This window comes from Arachis ipaensis, chromosome B5 (assembly GCF_059453495.1).
Source record: "Arachis ipaensis isolate K30076 ecotype BB chromosome B5, ASM5945349v1, whole genome shotgun sequence".
Classification (NCBI taxonomy): Eukaryota; Viridiplantae; Streptophyta; class Magnoliopsida; order Fabales; family Fabaceae; genus Arachis; species Arachis ipaensis.
Genome location: NC_142440.1, coordinates 36,473,057 through 36,485,981, shown reverse-complemented (window position 1 = coordinate 36,485,981; position 12,925 = coordinate 36,473,057). Strand labels below are relative to the sequence as shown.

Here is a 12,925-nt window from a genome sequence, read left to right as displayed (position 1 = left end):
AGAGGGAGATCCTTGAGCTTTAAACACAAGGGAGTCCTCATTCACTTGAAGGACCAATTCTCCTCTGTCAACATCAATACAGCTTTTGCTGTGGCTAGGAAGGGTCTGCCAAGGATGATAGATTCATCCATACACTTCCCAGTGTCTAGGACTATGAAATCAGCAGGGATGTAGTGGTCTTCAAACTTTACCAAGACATCCTCTACAAGTCCATAAGCCTGTTTTATTGAATTGTCTTCCATCTCTAGTGAGATTCTTGCAGCTTGTACCTCAAGGATTCCTAGCTTCTCCATTACAGAGAGAGGCATGAGGTTTATGCTTGAACCTAGGTCACACATAGCCTTCTCAAAGGTCATGGTGCCTATGGTACAAGATATTGAAAACTTTCCAGGATCCTGTCTCTTTAGAGGTAATTTTTGCCTAGTCAAGTCATCCAGTTCTTTGGTGAGCAAGGGGGGTTCATCCTCCCAAGTCTTATTACCAAATAACTTGGCATTTAACTTCATGATTGCTCCAAGGTACTTAGCAACTTGCTCTTCAGTAACATCTTCATCCTCTTCAGAGGAAGAATACTCATCAGAGCTCATGAATGGCAGAAGTAGGTTTAATGGAATCTCTATGGTCTCAGTGTGAGCCTCAGATTCCCATGGTTCCCCATTAGGGAACTCCTTGGAGACCAGTGGATGTCCATTGAGGTCTTTCTCAGTAGAGATCACTGCGTTTTCCTCCTCTCCAGGTTCGGCCGTGTGGGTCATGTTGATGGCCTTGCACTCTCTTTTTGGATTCTCTTCTGTATTGCTTGTGAGAGTACTAGGAGGGAGTTCAATAACTTTCTTGCTCAGCTGACCCACTTGTGCCTCCAAATTTCTAATGGAGGACCTTGTTTCAGTCATGAAACTTTGAGTGGTTTTAATTAGATCAGAGACTATGGTTGCTAAGTCAGAGTGGTTCTGCTTAGAATTCTCTGTCTGTTGCTGAGAAGATGATAGAAAAGGCTTGCTATTGCTAAACCTATTTCTTTCACCATTATTGTTGTTGAAACCTTGTTGAGGCCTCTGTTGATCCTTCCATGAGAGGTTTGGATGATTTCTCCATGAAGGATTATAGGTGTTTCCATAGGATTTTCCCATGTAATTCACTTCTTCCATTGCTAGATTTTCAAGATCATAAGCTTCTTCTTCAGATGAAGCTTCTTTGGTACTGACTGTTGCTCCTTGCGTTCCAGACAGACTCTGAGAAATCATATTGACTTGCTGAGTCAATATTTTGTTTTGAGCCAATATGGCATTCAGAGTATCAATTTCAAGAACTCCTTTCTTCTGACTTATCCCATTATTCACAGGATTTCTTTCAGAAGTGTACATGAATTGGTTATTTGCAACCATTTCAATGAGTTCCTGAGCTTTTGCAGGCGTCTTCTTCAGATGAAGAGATCCTCCAGTAGAGCTGTCCAATGACATCTTGGACAGTTCAGACAGACCATCATAGAAGATACATATGATGCTCCATTCTTAAAGCATGTCAGAAGGACACCTTCTGATCAATTGCTTGTATCTTTCCCAAGCTTCATAGAGGGATTCACCTTCCTTCTATCTGAAGGTTTGGACTTCCATTCTAAGCTTGCTCAATTTTTGAGGTGGAAAGAATTTTGCCAAAAAGGCATTGACTAGCTTTTCCCAAGAGTTCAGGCTGTCTTTAGGTTGTGAATCCAACCATGTTCTAGCTCTGTCTCTTAAAGCAAAGGGAAAGAGCATAAGGTTATAGACCTCGGGATCAACCCCATTGGTCTTGACAATGTCACAAATTTACAATAATTCAGCTAAGAACTGATGAGGATCTTCCAATGGAAGTCCATGAAACTTGCAATTATGTTGCATTAGAGAAACTAATTGAGGCTTAAGCTCAAAGTTGTTTGCTCCAATGGCAGGGATTGAGATGCTTCTCCCATAGAAGTCAGGAGTAGGTGCAGTAAAGTCACCAAGCACCTTCCTTGCATTGTTGGCATTGTTATTATTTTCGGCTGCCATGGCTTCTTCTTGTTTGAAAAGCTCTGTTAGGTCCTCTACAGAGAGTTGTACTTTAGCTTCTCTTAGCTTTCTCTTCAAGGTCCTTTCAGGTTCAGGATCAGCCTCAACAAGAATGTCTTTGTCCTTACTCCTGCTCATATGAAAAGAGAGGAGAAGAAAATATGGAATCCTCTATGTCACAGTATAGAGATTCCTTGAGGTGTCAGAGGAAAATAAAAATAGAAGAATGAGGTAGAGAAGAGAGAATTCAAACTTATCAAGAGGGACAAAGTTCGAATTACTGATAATGGAGAAGTGTTAACCCTTTAAATAGAAGGATGTGAGAAGAGGGTAAGAATTTTCGAAAATAAAGTAAAAAGATTTTGAAATAATTAAAAGAAATTTTGAAAATATGGTAGATGATTTTCAAAAACTAAGACTGAAAAAGAAATTAAGTGATTTTTGAAAAAGATTTTGGGAATTAGAAATTAAAAAGATATGATTGAAAATTAATTTTGAAAAAGATGTGATTGAAAAGATATGATTGAGAAGATATGATTGAAAATCAAATTAAAAAGAGAAATTTTTAAAATTAAAGTTGATTACTTGACTAACAAGAAATTAGAAGATATGATTCTAGAATTAAAACTTTTGATCCTTTCTTAATAGGCAAGTAACAACTTGAAAATTTTTAATTAAATCATTAATTGTAGCAAGGATTTTCGAAAATAGTAATAAATAAAAAAAATGGAAGGAAATTGATTTTGAAAGGATATGATTGAAAAGATATGATTTGAAAAAGATTTGATTTTGAAAAATTAGGAAAATTTGAAAAGGATTTGAATTAAAAACAAAATCTTCCCTCTAGTGTCCTCCTGGCGTTAAACGCCCAGAATGGCATCCATTCTGGCGTTTAACGCCCAAAATGCTACCTTTTTGGGCGTTTAACGCCCAGCCAGGTACCCTGGCTGGCGTTTAAATGCCAGTTTTCCTTCTTCACTGGGCGTTTTGAACGTCCAGCTTTTTCTGTGTAATTCCTCTGCTAAATGTTATGAATCTTCAATTCTTTGTATGACTGACTTGAAAAGACATAAATTTAAAAATTTTTAGAATTTTTTAATGTTGAGAAACAATAAAAAAAAGCAACTAAGATCAAATAAACAATGCATGCAAGAAACAACAAAAGACACATAATAAGAGAAATTAAAGATCAGAGCAATGAAATCATCAAGAACAACTTGAAAATCAATGAAGAACATAATGCATGTAATTTTCGAAAATTAGAAGAATAAAGATATGCAATTGATACCAAACTTAAGATTATACAGTAGACTCAAACAAGAAATATAAAATATTTTTGATTTTGAGATTTTATAAAAAAAACAAATTTTTTTGTGATTTTTCGAAAATTATATGGAAAAGAAAATAAAGAGATTCAAAATTTTTAATAAGAATTCCAGGAATCATTGCAATGTTAGTCTAAAATTCTGGTCCAGAAATTAGACATGGCTTACTAGCCAGCCAAGCCTTCAATGAAAGCTTCGGTCCAAAACACTAGACATGGCCAATGGCCAGCCAAGCTTTAGCAGATCATTACTCTCAACAGCAAAATTGATAGAAATCAACAAGCTCTTGTGATGATAAGTTGAAACCTCGGTCCGAAAGATTAGACATGGCTTCACAGCCAGCCAGACTTCAACAAATCATCATGAAACTCTAGAATTTATTCTTAAAAACTCTGAAGAACAAAATAAAAAAAAAATTTGTATTTTTGAAAATGTTTTTCGAAAGTAGAAAGTAAAAAGCTTAAACATAAAATAAAATTACCTAATATAAGCAACAAGATGAACCGTCAGTTGTCCAAACTCGAACATTTCCCGGCAACGGCGCCAAAAACTTGGTGCACGAAATTGTGATCATCAATGGCGCCAACAACTTGGTACGCACAATTGTAATCTCAACTCTTTATCATAACTCCACACAACTAACCAGCAAGTGCACTGGGTCGTCTAAGTAATAAACCTTACGTGAGTAAGGGTCGATCCCACGGAGACTGTCGGCTTGAAGCAAGCTATGGTCATCTTGTAAATCTCAGTCAGGCAGATTCAAATGGTTATGGAGAATTGATAATCAAAATATGAATAAAACATAAAATAGGATAGAGATACTTATGTAATTCATTGGTGAGAATTTCAGATAAGCGTATGAAGATGCTTTGTCCCTCCTAAACTTCTGCTTTCCTATTGCCTTCATCCAATCATTCATACTCCTTTCCATGGCAAGCTTTATGTTGGGCATCGCCGTTGTCAATGGCTACTTCCCGTCCTCTCAGTGAAAATGGTCCAAATGCACTGTCACCGTACGGCTAATCATCTGTCGGTTCTCGATCATGTTGGAATAGGATCCATTGATCCTTTTGCGTCCATCACACGCCCAATACTCGCGAGTTTGAAGCTCGTCACAGTCATCCCTTCCCAGATCCTACTCGGAATACCACAGACAAGTTTTAGACTTTCCGGATCTCAGGAATGGCCGCCAATAATTCTAGCCTATACCACGAAGGTTTTAATCTTAGATTAGAAACCCAAGAGATACACATTCAAGCTTGATTGCATGTAGAACGGAAGTGGTTGTCAGGCACGCGTTCATAGGTGAGAATGGTGATGAGTGTCACGGATCATCACATTCATCAAGTTGAAGAACGAGTGTATATCTTAGAGAAGAAGTAGGCGTAAATTGAATAGAAAAACAGTAGTACTTTGCATTAATTCATGAAGAACAGCAGAGCTCCACACCTTAATCTATGGTGTGTAGAAACTCCACCGTTGAAAATACAAAAGAACAAGGTTCAGGCAAGGCCATGAGGCCAGCCCCCAAACGTGAAAAAGTCTATCAAAGTATTTAAAAGTCTATGAAGTCTGTCAAATACAATAGCCAAAGGTCCTATTTGTAGAAAACTAGTAACCTAGGGTTTACAGAAATAAGTAAATGATGCAAAAATCCACTTCCGGGCCCATTTGGTGTGTTCTTGGGCTGAGCATTGAAGCTTCCACGTGTAGAGACTTTTCTTGGAGTTAAACGCCAGCTTTTGTACTAGTTTGGGCGTTTAACTCCAGCTTTTCTGCCAGTTCTGGCATTTTGACGCCAGAATTTCTATGCTGACTTGAAACGCCGGTTTTGGCCTTCAAATCTCGGGCAAAGTATGAACTATTATATATTTCTGGAAAGCCCATGATGTCTACTTTCCAACGCAATTGAGAGCGCACCAATTGGGCTTCTGTAGCTCCAGAAAATCCACTTCGAGTGCAGGGAGGTCAGAATCCAACAGCATCTGCAGTCCTTTTTCAGCCTCTGAATCAGATTTTTGCTCAGGTCCCTCAATTTCAGCCAGAAAATACCTGAAATCACAAAAAAATACACAAACTCATATTAAAGTCCAGAAATATGATTTTTATTTAAAAACTAATAAAAACATAATAAAAACTAACTAAAATATACTAAAAACACACTAAAAACAATGCCAAAAAGCGTATAAATTATCCGCTCATCAGTGGGTGATGCGAACGCATGGGAGGCCTTTTCCAAACGACGCAGCCACGTGAGTGACGTGGACGCGTGAGCGTGTTTGTGCCTAAGGCACGCCTCCAGCCACACTTTTGCGTGACTTTCTGTTTGATGTTGTTTTTTTCCCTGTGCACATGTGACGCGGGCGCGTCAGCGACGCTGCCGCATCGCGTGTGTGTTTTTTTTTTATGCAGGATGAAAAATTCAATTGTGAATGAAGACTATATGCAGAAATTATGAATGAACACAAATGAAAATAAAATAAAATAAAACTAAGAACAAAAAGGAAAGAATATACCATGGTGGGTTGTCTCCCACCTAGCACTTTTAGTTAAAGTCCTTAAGTTGGACATTTGATGAGCTTCCTGTTATGGTGGCTTGTGCTTGAATTCATCCAAAAATCTCCACCAATGTTTGGAATGCCAACAGCCTCTGGGGTCCCAAACAAGGCACGTAAAGCCCTTGAGCAGTTTTAAATAGGTTCTCAGGCTTCCGGGGTGTTGAATGTCAGAACAGATTCCAGGATCCCAAACATTACTTTTACACCCGTTTGTGTCTTGATCTGCATTTTTCCAGCCGCGTGATAAGTAATCGGGATTCTCACTGTAGTGACCAAACAGCTTCCGAGATCCATACAATTGAGCTTGGCACCAATCCTTGCGCCTCAAATTAAAGTGTGAAACCTCATTGAATCTTGCATACCAACTCTAAGTGCGAGTCATTTCCCTTTTGCTCTTAAAGCCGCAAAGAGCTCTAAGTTGGCCATCTGTTTCAAGTAAACTATATTCAAGTGGAAAATTAAAGATAAAAGCTAAGGATCTTACCCACTTGAAGTTTGTATTGGGTGGTAATGGCTTTGGGATAGGTGTTTCCAGTGGTTTTGCAAGCTCTACTCCCTTGTGGTCTTCTGTAAATTCTTCCACTTCCTTGCAAACTTTTTCAATTTCAACCATGTGACGATCGAAGTCCTCGATTTCTTCCTCAACATCACTCAAGTCATAAGTTGGAGGTTGAGAAAAATCTACCTCAGCATCATCTTCGTATTCACTTGGGGAAGATTCTTCTATCTCAAAGACTTCACTTGCGGATGCAAGTTCATTACTAAGAGAATTTGACTTGTGATTATCATCATCAAGGAAACTTGCATCTTGGGTTATTCCGTCTAGTTCTTCATAAAATACCCGCTTTGGGGGTCGTGCACTATCCTCCTTGGCATCAATTGTAACGTCCTTGACGGAATTTTCCACAATTCTGGATTCCTATGGAGGTTCAGCGTCTCTTAAGTCTTCAATCAACTCTTCTTCTTCTTGGATAAATTGGGCTTCCTCCAACTGTTCCAGAACAAAGTCATGCTCCTTACTGTCCACTGGAGTTTCCATTGTCTCTTTCATGCTACGTCCTTCATTAGATTCTCCACATGAAGTCAGGAGGATTCCTTGAGTTCCCGAACGTCTGGAAGATAATTGATTTATTGCTTGCTCCAAGATTCCAATTCAATTGCACCAAGCTTTGATGGAGTTCTTCCCAAGCCCCGAGCTCCCAAAGTTGGTATTCATGTTGTAATCCGGGATCCCATATCTTATTTTCACACCCGTCTCCAACTTGATCATGACAATCCCAATTGGGTGGCAAGTGATCCGAATTCTCAAGTAAACACCAAAGCATCTTCTTAGGTCCTATCAATTGAGTTCCATACCGCCCCTTGCACTTAGACATTGAGGCTTCAACATTAATGAGCCTAATATTATTTTTTCAACCACCACGTAACTCTCTCTTACTCTTCAATCCACAATATTCCTAAGTTGACCATCCGTCTCAAGCAAACCATATTCAAGTGAAATAAAAAAGCTAAGGGATATGAATTTTACCCACTTGGATGGTGTAAAAGATGATGGTGACTTAGGGAGAGAGGCTCCTACCGGCCTTGTGGTTTCCACTTCCTTGTGCTTTTCTTGGATTACTTCCACCTCTTAACAAGCCTTTCCACTTTCCTCCTCTTGCTTGACAACTTCTCCCAATTCTTCATTGCTCAAAATGTGTCTTGGAGATTGTGCACATTCCTCCTCAACTTTGCTTTCATGCCCAACGAAAGAAGGATCAACAAGATCATCAAGGTGATTAGTTAGTGAAGACAAGAACTCATCGATGATCGAATCCATTTCTTGATCACCCTCTTCTAATTCTTCAACCGCTCCTTCCGACTAAATTATCTCAACTTTCTCCTCTTGTTGTAATTCTTGCTTCAACTCCTCTTCTTCACCTTGAAGCTCCAAGTTCACTTCCTCACTACACTCTTGGGTTGATCCTCCACATTCGTCAATGGGAGTGCTTTGATCATGTGAGCATAGATGGATGGCTATGCGGTTAACGGCTTCTGTCATGGCAGCCCCTATGGTTTCCATCCCCTTTAGCTCCTTTTGATCCTCTTCTTCTTGCTTTTGAAGACGAGAATATAGATATTTTTGTTCTTGCATTAGGGGTTTGAGTAATTCATCCAATGAGGGCGGTGGTGGGAAAGAGAGTTCATTGTTTGGAGGATAGGTGTCATAGTTGGAAGGTGGTTCATATTAGTGAGAGTCTTTAGGTGGTGTATATGGGCTTAGTGGTTCTTGTGAGTAGTGGTGTTGATGTTGGATTGGTGGTGGCTCCAAATATGGTTCATATGGTTGTTGGTATGGTGGGTATGGGTTAGGATCATATGGAGGTGAATGGTGGTATGGGGCTTGTGAGTAAAGTTGTTGAAAGCTATGTTGAAGAGGGAGGTTATAGGTATATGGTGGTTGTGGTTGACAACCACAATGAGGTTCACCACATCCATTAGATTGGTATGCATTTGGAGTTGGATTATACCCATAAGAAACCGGAGGGGGTTGATGCCAAGAAGAATATCCATATGCTTGAGGCTCCTCCCACCTTTGATTTTCAATTCCTTGATGCAAACCTCCATTAAAGCTTCTATTTCCTACAACATAGTTTGAACCAAACTCATAGCCAAAAGGGTGAGAATTCATAGTAAAAAGGGAAATAAAAAAAAACAAAAGCTACTAAGAAAAATAAGGAAAACAAGCTCCTAAACCAAAACTAGCAAGCAAGCAAAAAGCAACTATTCGCAATATTCACATATGAACAATAACCAATAACAAGCACACATTGCAACTCTCCGATAACGGCGCCAAAAACTTGATGGGGGAATTTATGTTGATCTAGAATTTCTCAATAGAAATAAAATTTCTTCATTGCAAGTATAGTCTAGACCAATAATGGAATCTTCCCATCAAAGTTTAATTTTGGTTGTCACAAGTTCAACCCAATAAAAATAACCGAGAGTATTACTCCCGGGTCATTCTCCCTAGGAATTACAATCGAGTGTTCAATTATTGGTTATTAGATCAACGGGTGGGTTGATGGTAAAAAGACTAGAAATTAAATTACAAGAAAAGAAAGCAAATAACTAAATATAACAATTACTAAAGAGGCATTCATGGCAAGGATTGAAAATCAAGGTTTTCTATCATAGTCATTAATCATAACACAATAATTATCAAGAGCTAATCCTATTTCGTTCTCTCCAACATTAGGAGAAAGTCAAATAAGACTAGTTAATCTCAATCCATAAGTCCTAGTCAAATTACTAATTGAATTAGAAAGAGATTAGCGTTAATAGAAATAATATTAACTAACAACTCTAGATCACCAATCCAAGTTGCGTATTAATGACTCAAGAGTGCCCAATTTCTCTTTTCAAGCCAAGAATGCTCAAAATCTACTCTAACCCTAAGCCAAGCATTTTATCAAACACTTGGTGTGCATAAAAACAAAAGAATGATAAATTGCAAGAAATATAAAACCTAAAATTTCCCAATGTAAGAAATCAATAACAATAACTCAAGAAAGCATCAATAAACATGAAAATAAAAAATTGCATTAAATGAAATGGAAATTAACAGGAGTTCATAAACATAAAAGTGACATAAAAAGGAAAATTAACAAGAAAAACTAAGAGAATAAAGATGAAAGAACATGAAAATGCAAGAAAAACTAAATGAAAACAAGAATTAAAACCTAAATCTAAGATGGAATTAAACTAAGAACCCTAATTTCTAGAGAGAAGATGGAGCTTCTCTCTCTAGAAAACTACCCTAAAATATGTTTCTATCTATCCCTAAATGTTCCCCCTTCATCCTTCTTCAATTTGGCTTGAAATAGCTTCAGAAATGAGTTAGATTGGGCTTGGATGGCCTTGAAAATCGCCCCCAACGTCTTGCATTAATGAAATCACATGCGCACATTTGTGCGTACGCATGTCTGACTGACAAACCGCTATTTTACAGTTTATTTTGTGTTGAATTGAGCAGATTTTATCCATTATTCTCACACTTATACATATAAATTGCGTGTTTTACATTTTCCCTCCTAATTCTGTGATATAGTTGAAAACATGTTTCCTAGGCCTTTAAATTGTCAATTTTTAATTACCCTTTATTACCATTCGATGCTGTGATCTGTGTGCTAAATGTTTTCAGGCTTTATAGGGTAGGAATGGCTTAGAGGACGGAAAGGAAGTATGCAAAAGTGGAAGGAACGATAGAAAATGGTGTTTTGAGAAGCTGGCAGCGACGCGTACGCGTGGGCGACGCGTACGCGTGACTGACGTGTACGCGTGACTGACGCGTACGCGTGACAAGGATTTTTACCAAGTGATGCGTATGTGTGGACGACGCGCACGCGTGACAAAGCGTCACGTGCTGCAATCTGCAGAAAGTGCTGGGGGCGATTTTTGGGCTCCTTTTGGCCCAGTCCCAAGCCCAAAAACACAGAATAGAAGCTGCAGAGTGGGAAAAACAAAGAGACAACTTTCATTCACATAATTTTAGGTTTTAGATGTAGTTTTCTAGAGAGAGGGGCTCTCTCCTCTCTCTAGGTTTTAGGATTCTTAGTTTTATTCTTTTTCAATTTCTGAATTCTATCTTATTTCAATTTAGTTTCTCTTCTACTTTTAATTGTTCTAGCTTTCTAGTTTATTTATTTCCCTTTTCGATTACTTTATGTTGCTATTTTAGTTTATGAATTCTCATGTTAGATTTGATTTCCCTTTTAATGCAATTTGAGGTATTTTATAATTTATTGCTTCTTCTATTATTTGTTAGTCATTGATGTTTGCAATTGGTTGTTTGGATTTAATATTCCTTGCTAGTTTTCTATGCTTTTATTTTGTGCCCACCAAGTATTTAATAAAATGCTTAGTAGGATTTTAAACTAGCTTTTTATGCTCTTAGCTAAGATTGAGTAATTAGAGGCTCTTGAATTGTCAAAGTCTCTTGTTGATTGACAATTGAAAGTTGCTAGTTGACTTGAATTCCACTAACTCTAGTCTTTCCTTAGGAGTTGACTAGGACTTGAAGGTTCATGTTGATTTTATCACTTGACTTTTCTTCAATTGTTAGAGGTTAACTAAGCGAGTGCAATTTACAATTACCATCACAAGTGATTATGATAATGAGGATATGAATTCTAATTATCAATTCTTGCTAAGACTTTTCTTAATTGTTATTTAATTTCCTTGTTATTTACATTCCTTGTTCAACCTTTCAAAAACCAAAAAATATACTATCTCATAACCAATAGTAACATACTTCCCTGCAATTCCTTGAGAGACGACCCGAGGTTTAAATACTTCGGTTATTTTTATTGGGTTTGTTTAAGTGACAAACAAATTAAATTTGATTGAGGTTTAATTGTCGGTTTAGATCTATACTTACAATGCACTTATTTTGTGAAATTCTTTACCGATGATTTTTCCGCCATCAATTTTTGGCGCCGTTGACGGGGAATTGCAAACGTGTGCCTTATTATTGGTTATTGTGAATATTGTGAATAATTTTGCTTTTTCGTTTCTTTGTTAGTGTTTCTAGTTTTAGGAGTTTATTTTCATTAATTCTTATTAGTTTTTGTTTTTACCTGCTACTATGAATTCTCATCCCTTTGGCAACGAGTTTGGTTCAAATTATGTTGTAGGGAATGGAAGCTATAATGAGAACATGCATCAAGGTTGGGACAATCAGAGATGGGAGGAGCCACAAGGATTTGATCAACCCTTTCAGCAATAACCTCCTTCAATGTGCCATGAGCAACAACCATTCTATGATGCATCCCAAGACAATGGTTATGATGGACCTTTTCGTGACAACTAACCTCCACCAATTTACTATGAGCAAGAGCCATTCCGAAGTGCGTACCAAGACAATGGATATGGTGGACCCCTTGTAGTTACCAATAAGCCCCACCATATGCCTATGAACCCCCTCCTCAACATAGCTTTGAACCACTATACTCACAAGCCCCTTTCCACCATCTACCTCCATATGACCCTAACCCTTATCCACCACACCAACCACCATACAAACCATGTGAACCATACCCAGAACCACCACCTCAATATACACCATCTCTAAACCCTTATCAAGAAGAACCACCTTCGTATTATGAGAATTTTCTCCCAACAGATGAACCCTCCTATCCACCCCAAGCTCCCATAGATGATACCTTTAGTGTTATTCGCTAAGGGTAACAGGAGCTTCAAACCACACTTACCTCTGCTCTCATCTCTACTCTCCAAGTTCTTATATCCTGTGTGGATCCATCCTTTACCCCCAATACTCAACCTTCAAGCTCTGATGCACTTACTTTTCACCCATATCCATCAATCCAAGAGCAACATGATCCCAATAACGCTATTGACATGGAACAAGAGAGAAGGGATCGTCTTAGGGCCGTAATGGATCGGGTTCATGCATACATACTTCAAGAGAAGCAAGAGGAGGCCCAAAAAGTGAAGGTAGGAGAGAACCCTAAAGATGAAGGAGTAGTTAAAGAATTAGGGGGAATTGAAGAAAGTTGTCAATAAGTGAAAGTTATCTAGGAGGAGTTAGATTTTGTACTAGAACAAGTGGAGAAATCCGCAATTATCGAAGAAAAGGAAGTAGTTGAGGATTTAGTAGATGCGGAGCCTCCATGGGAAACTCAAGTCATAGAGCCTCCTTCCAAGACGTTTGAATTTGATGTCAAGGAAGGTATACAACCTCCAAGGCATATCATGGTTGAAGACTTTGAGGAGGTTGATCATGAGATGGGTTCAATAATTAATGAGTTTTTATCTACAATTGAACCCTCTCCCATTGAACTAGAGGAAGAGGTTAATGTTGCAAAAGCTTGTCAAGAGGTGGAGATCATCAAAGAGGAGCCCAAGAGAGTGAAGCATACATTGGCAAGGCCGCCACTAGAGATACCTCCCCCCAAGCCATTACCATCCAACATAATACTCAAGTGGAGAAAATTCTTATCCTTAAACTGTACCT

At 38.3% G+C, this 12,925-nt stretch overlaps 1 non-coding gene across 1 annotated transcript; it reads left to right on the top strand.

Annotated features, from left to right (window-relative positions):
* Positions 1-1,514: 1,514 nt before the first annotated feature.
* On the top strand, positions 1,515-1,622 carry LOC148563856 (small nucleolar RNA R71). Its single transcript, XR_015884939.1, has one exon. It is a non-coding gene; the product is annotated as a small nucleolar RNA R71 (small nucleolar RNA).
* The last annotated feature ends 11,303 nt before the right edge of the window (positions 1,623-12,925 follow it).